Source organism: Leptodactylus fuscus, chromosome 6 (assembly GCF_031893055.1).
Source record: "Leptodactylus fuscus isolate aLepFus1 chromosome 6, aLepFus1.hap2, whole genome shotgun sequence".
In the NCBI taxonomy this organism is placed as follows: domain Eukaryota; kingdom Metazoa; phylum Chordata; class Amphibia; order Anura; family Leptodactylidae; genus Leptodactylus; species Leptodactylus fuscus.
This window is the reverse complement of record NC_134270.1, coordinates 70,678,539-70,688,082: the sequence shown is the minus strand read 5'-3', so window position 1 is coordinate 70,688,082 and position 9,544 is coordinate 70,678,539.

The window sequence follows — 9,544 nt, the reverse complement described above, 5'->3', positions numbered from 1 at the left end:
TATTACAGTTCTGTTTAGAATGGAGCACGCCATAGTTATCATGGCATTCTTTACTGGAAGAATACTGCTGCCCCATAGACCGTATGAACAGAATATCAAATTAAACTAGTTAAACTGTGAATTAAATATTTTTCACTCTTTCTCACTTTTCACTCTTAAATATCCCTTTGTAGAATGTACTGTTTTCCGTTGCCATGGAGAACCCATGATGGAATTGACTTTTCATGTGCATTCCTTTCCACATAGTATTTTCCTTTGACATTTAAGCTTCAAGGTTTCTTAGATATAGAATTTAGAATCTCACTGAAATAGACATGAATAGTATGTACAGTTTTTCTGTACCAAACCCTGGCTATAATGCATAATGTTATATTACCTCTTGAGTCTCCTCCATTTCTTTATTTACAGACCATATGGACTGAGAATTGGAACTTTGGTTGTGGGAAAGACTTGAATGTCTGTAAAGACACAATATAGAACACCTTCATATTTGTTTCCTCGCTAATCTGAACTGTCCACTATATACAATTGTAAAACACTTTTGAAAGGATTGTATACAGACATAACCTTCAGGAATTTCTTTCAAACAGTCATATTCTGTAAAAGTTATTATTTTATGATAAAGCCACATTAGTTTCGTGAATAGCAGCTTAATTCGGTGGTAAGGTCACAGAATATTTTTTTGTTTAATTTCATATAAGCAAAGTATCCAGGGAATTTTATCTCTTTAGAAAAAAAACATCTATTATGTATAGCAAAAGTGCAAATTGAATGGTAACCCTTTAGTTAGTAACCAGATGCATAACTTAAAGCTGCAAAGACCCAATGCAAAATCTATAATGGGGTCCCTATTTACAATATTCCATTTACAATGTTGGCCAAAAGTATTGGCACCCCTGCAATTCTGTCAGATAATACTCACAAATTCTTTGGTATTATTATCTTCATTTAATTTGTCTTCAATGGAAAACCACAAAAAGAATTGTCAAAAAGCCAAATTGGATATAATTCCACACCAAACATAAAAATCTCTAATTTGTGTAATTAACAGCACCTGTTACTTACCTGAGGCACCTAACAGGTGGTGGCAATAACTAAATCACACTTGCAGCCAGTTGAAATGGATTAAAGTTGACCTAATCTCTGTCCTGTGTCCTTGTGTGTACAACATTGAGCATGGAGAAAAGAAAGAAGACCAAAGAACTGTCTGAGGACTTGAGAAGCAAAATTGTGAGGAATCATGAGCAATCTGAAGGCTACAAGTCCATCTCCAAAGACCTGAATGTTCCTGTGTCTACTGTGCACAGTGTCATCAAGAAGTTTAAAGCCCATGGCACTGTGGCTAACCTCCCTAGATGTGGACGGAAAAGAAAAATTGATGAGAGATTTTAAAACAAGATTGTGCAGATGGTGGATAAAGAACCTCGACTAACATCCAAACATGTTCAAGCTGCCCTGCAGTCTCAGGGTACAACAGTGTCAACCCATGCTATCCATCGGCGTCTGAATGAAAAGGGACTGTATGGTAGGATACCCAGGAAGACCCCACTTCTTACCCAGAGACATAAAAAAGCCAGGCTAGAGTTTGCCAAAACTTACCTGAGAAAGCCAAAAACGTTTTGGAAGAATGTTCTCTGGTCAGATGAGACAAAAGTAGAGCTTTTTGGGAAAAGGCATCAACATAGAGTTTACAGGGGAAAAAAAGAGGCCTTCATTGAAAAGAACACGCTCCCTACAGTCAAACATGGCGGAGGTGCCCTGATGTTTTGGGGTTGCTTTGCTGCCTCTGGCACTGGACTGCTTGACCGTGTGCATGGCATTATGAAGTCTGAAGACTACCAACAAATTTTGCAGCATAATGTAGGGCCCAGTGTGAGAAAGCTGGGTCTCCCTCAGAGGTCATGGGTCTTCCAGCAGGACAATGACCCAAAACACACTTCAAAAAGCACTAGAAAATGGTTTGAGAGAAAGCACTGGAGACTTCTAAAGTGGCCAGCAATGAGTCCAGACCTGAATCCCATAGAACACCTGTGGAGAGATCTCAAAATGGCAGTTTGGAGAAGGCCCCCTTCACATCTCAGGGACCTGGAGCAGTTTGCCAAAGAAGAATGGTCTAAAATTCCAGCAGAGCATTGTAAGAAACTCATTGATGGTTACCAGAAGCGGTTGTTTGCAGTTATTTTGTCTAAAGGTTCTGCTACCAAGTATTAGGCTGAGGGTGCCAATACTTTTGTCAGGCCCATTTTTGGCGTTTTGTGTAAAATGATCAATGGTTTGACTATTTTTTCATTCTCTTTTGTGTTTTTTCGTCAAAACAAAAGCAAAATAAATGAAGATATTAATACCAAAGAGTTTGTGCTTGCAATCATTTTCTGGAAGAAAATGAGTATTATCTGACAGAATTGCAAGGGTGCCAAAACTTTTGGCCAACACTGTAGAGTAGTATTATATTTTATGTGACAGAAGGCGCCCCCTCGAGGTTCAGGGCCCAGTAGCGACTGTTATCTCTACACCGCCTATAGCTAGTACATTGTATAACAATTTAATTTTACTGTTTTTATCATACTACTTTTGGCAAACTTTTATTTGGCAAACTCTCTCTGAAGAATAACCTGTGCTTGTGAATACAAATGAATCATCTCAAACAAAAAATACCTTCGTTAGGGGTGAGCATGCTAGGAAGATGAACGCTATACTGTCTATTTTTGCAGCATATGAATGCAATTATTTTGTGCCATAGACTAGGGAGGGAGGAATTCATGAAGATAAGGCTCAGGAAGAATATGGTCATAATTCAAAGTTGCATGAACTACCTTCAACATACTGATGCCATCACACTGGGAGAAGTAGTGAGGTGCAGTGTAAAAGACAGATTTAAATTGGCCACAAGAGTTATGATTGTGGTCTGCAGAAAAACTGCACAGCGAATTGCTTTGAGTATTAAAGTGAGCCTCTGAAGCAGTGGTACTGTTCTCAGCAAATCTGAATCATCAGGGGATCAGATGCTTGCTAATTCTGAAACCGCTTGTAATACTGGGGACTAGGTAGACTAACTGTGGAGGAATATCATGTAGTCTGCCATTGAATTGGTACAGGCCAAGAGCATTGCTGGCCTGGGTAAATATAGCTGTTGGGGAAAGTCTGCTGGAGGTGATGACAAGCCTCAACCTAGATGGAACCAAAGAGATCCAGTCAGGGTCATAAGTATGAGTTCTACTAGTATATGAAAAGAGCTGTGGAGTGGCAGATGAAAACTATTTGATTAACTTTTTTCCTTATGTCTTTAAGTTCTTTTGTAATTGTAAAATAAATACTCAGCATATTCCAGGGGCATTTTCTTAAAGTTGACTTATACTTAATATTATCACTATCATTATTATAACATTTTATCATTTCTGTGCTGGTTACTCACATGGCTATGTCCTCATGGGTCTGTAAAAGCTTTTCTTGTAAATTATTCTTTTCATTTCTAAGCTCCTTGAAAGAATGAAAATGAAAGGAAGGTCATTTTTTCTGTGTTGTCGATTATTACACATTTTTCACTCTAAATGGTTTCTCATGTTTTAAAAATAAACTGCTTTTGAATTATTGCTTTATGTTATTTGAGAACAAAAGTTATCCAAATTCTAAATTGCCCCCTTGGCTTAAAAGAGGACCTTTCATTAGGGATGAGTGAATTGATTCTGCAGAAGTGGAATTCGATCCAAATTTTAGGAAATCTTCCATTCACCTAGAATCCGGATTTCTTCACGCTTCGATGCATCAAATCGCATTTGTTAGGACAAGGGGCAGGAAACTGGGAACGCGGGATCACACACAATACCAATCGTGCCACTAATCAGCAGCCAGCCGCCCCTGTGATATCCCAGCCCTATAAAAATCAGCGACCATTTTAGGTACCGTAATTTCACATCGCTCTTACTGCAGGGACAGACATCAACAGGAGCTAGGGACAGTGTTAGAAAACAGATGCAAATTCAGGGAAAGAGGATTGCTATTGAAGGGAAAGTATACGGAGTAAATCAAAGAAGAATTTGCGTTGGTTGCAGTGTCATTAACAGAAATGTAATATACATTGCAGCGCTCACTGCAGCTATACTGCTGCTCATTACTCATATCTGCAAGCCTTTTACAGCCAAAAACAGTGAATTATCATACACTATTACCTGTACTCAGCTCATCACGCCTTTTTAAAGAAAGAAATTAGAGGCTCATTAGCCACTGTTTTAAGAGTATACTGCTGCTCATTAGTCATACCTGTGTGTTCAAAGTGTAACACAGCAAGCCTTTTGCAGTGCATTACTGTCATTGGGTCACTTTATGGCCTCTTAAAGCTGTTGCTACCTCCACATTATATCAACTTGCCACTCTGTGGCCTACTCACGCTGCTGCCACCTCCTTACTCTGCCACTGGGTCACTTTAAGGCTTCCTAAGGCTGTTGCTGCCCCCACATTATATCAACTTGCCACTCTGTGGCCTACTCATGCTGCTGCCACCTCCACACTCTCCCACTGAGTGACTTTATGTGCTCCTCACACTACTGCAACCTCCACTCTTCCACTGGGTCATTGTATGGCCTCCTCACACTACTGTCACCTCCTCACTCTGCCACTGGTACACTGTATGGTCTCTTAAGGCTGTTGCTACCTCCACATCATATCAACTTGCCACTCTGTGGCCTACTCACGCTGCTGTCACCTCCTTACTCTGCCACTGGGTCACTGTATGGCCTCCTAAGACTGTTGCTGCCTCCACATTATATCAACTTGCCATTCTGTGGCCTACTCATGCTTCTGCCACCTCCTTACTCTGCCACTGGGTGACTATACGGGCTCCTCACACTGCTGCAACCTCCACTCTGCCACTGGGTCTCTGTATGGCCTCATAAGGCTGTTGCTACCTCCACAATATATTGACTTGACACTCTGTGGCCTACTCACACTGACTCCACTGCAGGGACAACTCGCAGTACTCCTCCAGCACGCTGTTCTACACCTAGTTTGTCAGGTAGAACAAAGTCACACAAGGAGTGCCTCTGTTATCTCAATCAAGAAATCAAATCCTGGCTTTCTCCAAGAGAACTTAAAATCAAAACCATGATGGCCAACAATGGCAAAAACATGGCACCGGCGCTGAGTCATGCACTCTGCATGGCGTACGTGTTCAATGTGGTTGTCAAGCGTTTCCTTAAGTGTTCCACCCATCTGCTAGACATCCTAAAAATGTCAAGGAAACTTTGTATGTACTTCAGCTACTCGTACACAGCCAAGCACACCCACCTTGAGCTATAGCGGCAGAACAGCCTCCCGCAACATAGGATGATATGCGATGTTTCCACACGTTGGAATTCAACCCTCCATATTTTTTTTTTCTTTAATTCCAAAGTGTTTTCAGCAAGTTTGCAAAACAATCATACAAATGAGTAAGGATGTAACTAAAGCAAAATCAACATGGCAATAGAATAATCGAAAACATAACAATATGTCACGTAAGAATAGAACTAAGACCAAGACCAGCAACTTTATAAAGCACATTCAAAAGGGAGGGAGGGGAGGGAAAGAGGGGGGGGAGTGAGGGAGAGGGGGGGGGGGTATCTAATGAAATAAAAAGAGAGAGGGGAGGGGGAACAGCTAGAGAACAGATAAGGGGGGGAGAGCAAAAAAGAGATTAAGAAGGAAAAGGCGGGGATTAAAAACGTAGAAAAGAAAAGAGAGAAAGAGAGAGGGGGGAGTAAGAAATAGAGAACCACAAACTCCAGACATCTCAGTGATCCATGTAACCTACAAGTTCTGGATGAGATTTCAAAGTAGCCACGGGGACCAAGTGCGTCGGTAGGCGTCAGTAGATCTTTGAGCACAGGCAAGGAGTTATTCAAAGTGAGCAATTTGGGAGACTTTCTCCTCCCAAACGGAGATAGGAGGAGTCACCTTTTGCAGCCAGTACAGGGGTATAATCAATCTCGCTGCCGACAGCAAATGGTTGGCTAATTTATCTTTCTTGGGTTTGTATGCTGGCAAAAGCATATTCAAGAACACCATTTGTGGGGTGATAGTGAAAGAGTTACAGTAAATGGCTATGAGTAGTGACTGTATAGCCTCCCAGAACGGTCTAATCAAGGAGCAGTCCCACCATAAATGCCTGTAGATGCCTCTCTGGTTAGAGCATCTCCAACAATTTGCATTCGTTGTCAGTAGAGATGAGCGAGTACTGTTCGGATCAGCCGATCCGAACAGCACGCTTGCATAGAAATGAATGGACGTAGCCGGTACGTGGGGGGTTAAGCGGCCGGCCGCCGTCAAAGCGGAAGTACCAGGTGCATCCATTCATTTCTATGGAGCGTGCTGTTCGGATCGGCTGATCCGAACAGTACTCGCTCATCTCTAGTTGTCAGGCCCCTGCAGTATAGCCACTGCAGCGTGCGGTACCACCTGGTAAGGAGCTTATACTGATTCTCTTGAATGCGCACGCAGGTCGATATACCGTGAGAGTTTATTAAAATAAAGTCCACATCATCTTGGGACAGTTGTAACTCTAGTTCCATTTCCCATGACGACAAGTAGGCAGGTTTGTAAGAGGACTGCGGGGAGATGTGGTAGTGCAGTAAATGAGACAGTTTTCTGAGCATCTTAGTGTGGGAAATCAAGACTTTCTCAAAGGGTGTGCGGTCAGGCATATTTGGAATTTTCTATTAAACTTTTCCAAAATGTGCAACAGGAGGCGTCTATGCAGGAAAGAAATAGGAAGCTCATGAAATCTAGCAAGTATCTCTTCCAGAGAACACAGCCCTTCCTCATTGGAGACCTCACGCAATGTCAGACAGTTACATTTATCCCATAAGGAATGGTATGCATCAACGTTGATGTCTAACAGATCAGGTAGTAGGCCTAGCGGAAGCAGAGGAGATGGCTTGGGAGAAACCAGATAGACGGGGCGTGTCCAGAAACTGATCAGGAGGTATTCGCCCGGAGGAGATACGTTTAGGCAGCCAAAGTTGTCGTAAATAAGCCGATCCATATAGTCCAGAGAGCAACTGGTCAGACACTGGCGAGTGTAATGGAGCCACCAGCTCAGACCACCAACTCAGCATAGCAGATTTGTAATAATTGTATAAATTCGGGAGACCCAGTCCACCTTCCAACTTGCGACAAGACATTAACGACCAGGCTAATCTGGGAGCTTTATTGCGCCAAATAAATCTGGTAAAGATCGATGGAAGGGAGCTAAAAAAGGATTTAGGGTTCAATATCGGCAGCATCATTAATTTATATAGAATTTTTGGCAGGAGGTACGTCTGAATGATAGCTTTGCAGCCAAACCAGGATACAGGTAAGGTTGCATAAGATGACAGTAGACGTTTCAGCTCATCTAATAGGGGGGGAAATTTATAGCGTGTATGGATGAAGGGTCGGAGGTAAGGCAAATACCCAAATATTTGATTTCTGAGGTTGCCCAGGAGAAGGAGGTGCGAGATCTAAGTATATTGACCATGGGTCTAGACAATGTAATGTTCAAAACTTCTGATTTCGAGAAATTGGTTTTCTAGCCCGAAAGTTTACCGAAATCAGATAATCTGTCAGAGAGGGCCTGTAAGCCATCTTCAGGGTTAGAAATAAGGAATAAAAGATCATCCACAAATGATGTAGCATGTAGGTCTCCTTCCTGGATCGGCATACCTGATTCTCGGGTCTTGGCGGATGGCTTGAAGAAGGGTCTCGATAAACAATATAAATAGGGTAGGGGAAAGGGAGCAACCCTGTTGAGTTCCATTAGAGATCCTAAAGCTATCTGCTAATATTCCATTGACTCGGAGACGTGCAGATGGTTGGTCATAGAGCGAGAAAATAGCTGAGATGAATTTTTTAGGGAGACCAAATTGGAGGAGAGACATTTTTAGAAAAGACCAATCGACTCTGTCAAACGTTTTCTCAGCGTCGACGCAAAGTAAAACTAAAGGCTGTTTGGTGGTACGAGCTACATGGATGGCAGGTAGAAGCTTCATCATATTATGTCGGCCTTCCCTCCCCATCACGAAACCAGATTGTTCATCACGGATCAGCTACGGAATAAACGATTGTAATCTCCTCGAAAGAAGTTTCGCCCATACCTTAATATCTAGATTCAACAGGGAGATGGGCCTGTAGTTGCCAACCCTCCATATTTTGTATTGACTATATGAATAGAGAAAAAACATAAATGATTTTTTGATGAGCAGACAGAGGTACTCCCCTATGTAATTTTAACATTAGACAATGGCAGCTCAGGCGTGACACCTGCCGTTTTCTCTTTCCCTTTGAGGAGGCCACTTTGTTAGTCAGTTGCCAGGACTATGGGATGAACAATGTCATTGCACTGATTCACATCCTGGAAAAGATGCTTTTCAAACTGGCTAATGAGGGGACTGGAAATGTGGCACTAACACCTCACGGCCATATGAGCCCTCTAGTGGCTGACCTGGAGGAGAAGGCAGAGGATGAGGAGGATATTGGAGCACAAGCAATGTCTAGCCAAATGGGTGGAAAGGAGGAGCAGGAGCAACTGAAACAGCAAGAGGGAGAGTAGGAGGATGAGGCTGATGACCCAGACACACCGTGGCAGTTTGCAGTGGAGATGGATGCAGGGAGTCTCTCGGAGTCACTTGCACAAATAGCCCAATGCATGCTCAATTGCTTTCGCAGTGACAGTCGAATTGTCACCATTCGGCAGAGGAATGACTACTGGCTCCCCATCATGTTATACCCTTTTACACCCGATTATTATTATTATTGTTTATTTATATAGCGCCATTAATTCCATGGTGCTTTACATTTGGGGTTACATACAATACACAAAATATACAGGTACATATCATACTAACAGTGATCGGCTGGCACAGTGGGGTAGAGGGCCCTGCCCATGAGGGCTTACAATCTGTGAGGGAAGGGGGGTAGAGACAGAAGGAGAGGGGGAGACTGTACAGATGGCAGTGCGGTGATAGTGTTTATTGGAGGTTGTAGGCCTTCCTGAATAGGTGAGTCTTCAGGGCCTTCTTGAATCCTGTGATTGTGGGGGTCAGTCTTATGTGTCGTGGTAAGGAGTTCCAGAGTATGGGGGATGCACGGGAGAAGTCTTGGAGACGGTTGTGTGAGGAGCGGATGAGAGCAGAGCGGAGTAGGAGGTCGTTGGAGGATCTGAGGTTACGTGTGGGCAGGTAGCGGGAGATGAGGTCAGAGATATATGGAGGGGACAGGTTGTGGATGGCTTTGTATGTTAGCGTTAGTAGCTTGAACTCAATTCGCTGGGCTATGGGTAACCAGTGGAGGGACTGGCAGAGGGGAGCAGCTGATGAAGATCGGGGGGTGAGGTGGATTAAGCGAGCAGCTCAGTTTAAGGTGGACTGGAGGGGGGCGAGGGTGTTTGCCGGGAGTCCATGCAAAAGGGTGTTGCAGTAGTCTAAGCGGGAGATTATGAGGGCCTGGACGAGCATCTTGGTAGTTTCTGGGGTGAGGAAGGAGCGGATTCGGTGGATGTTCTTGAGCTGGAGGCGACAAGAGGTGTTGAGGGTTT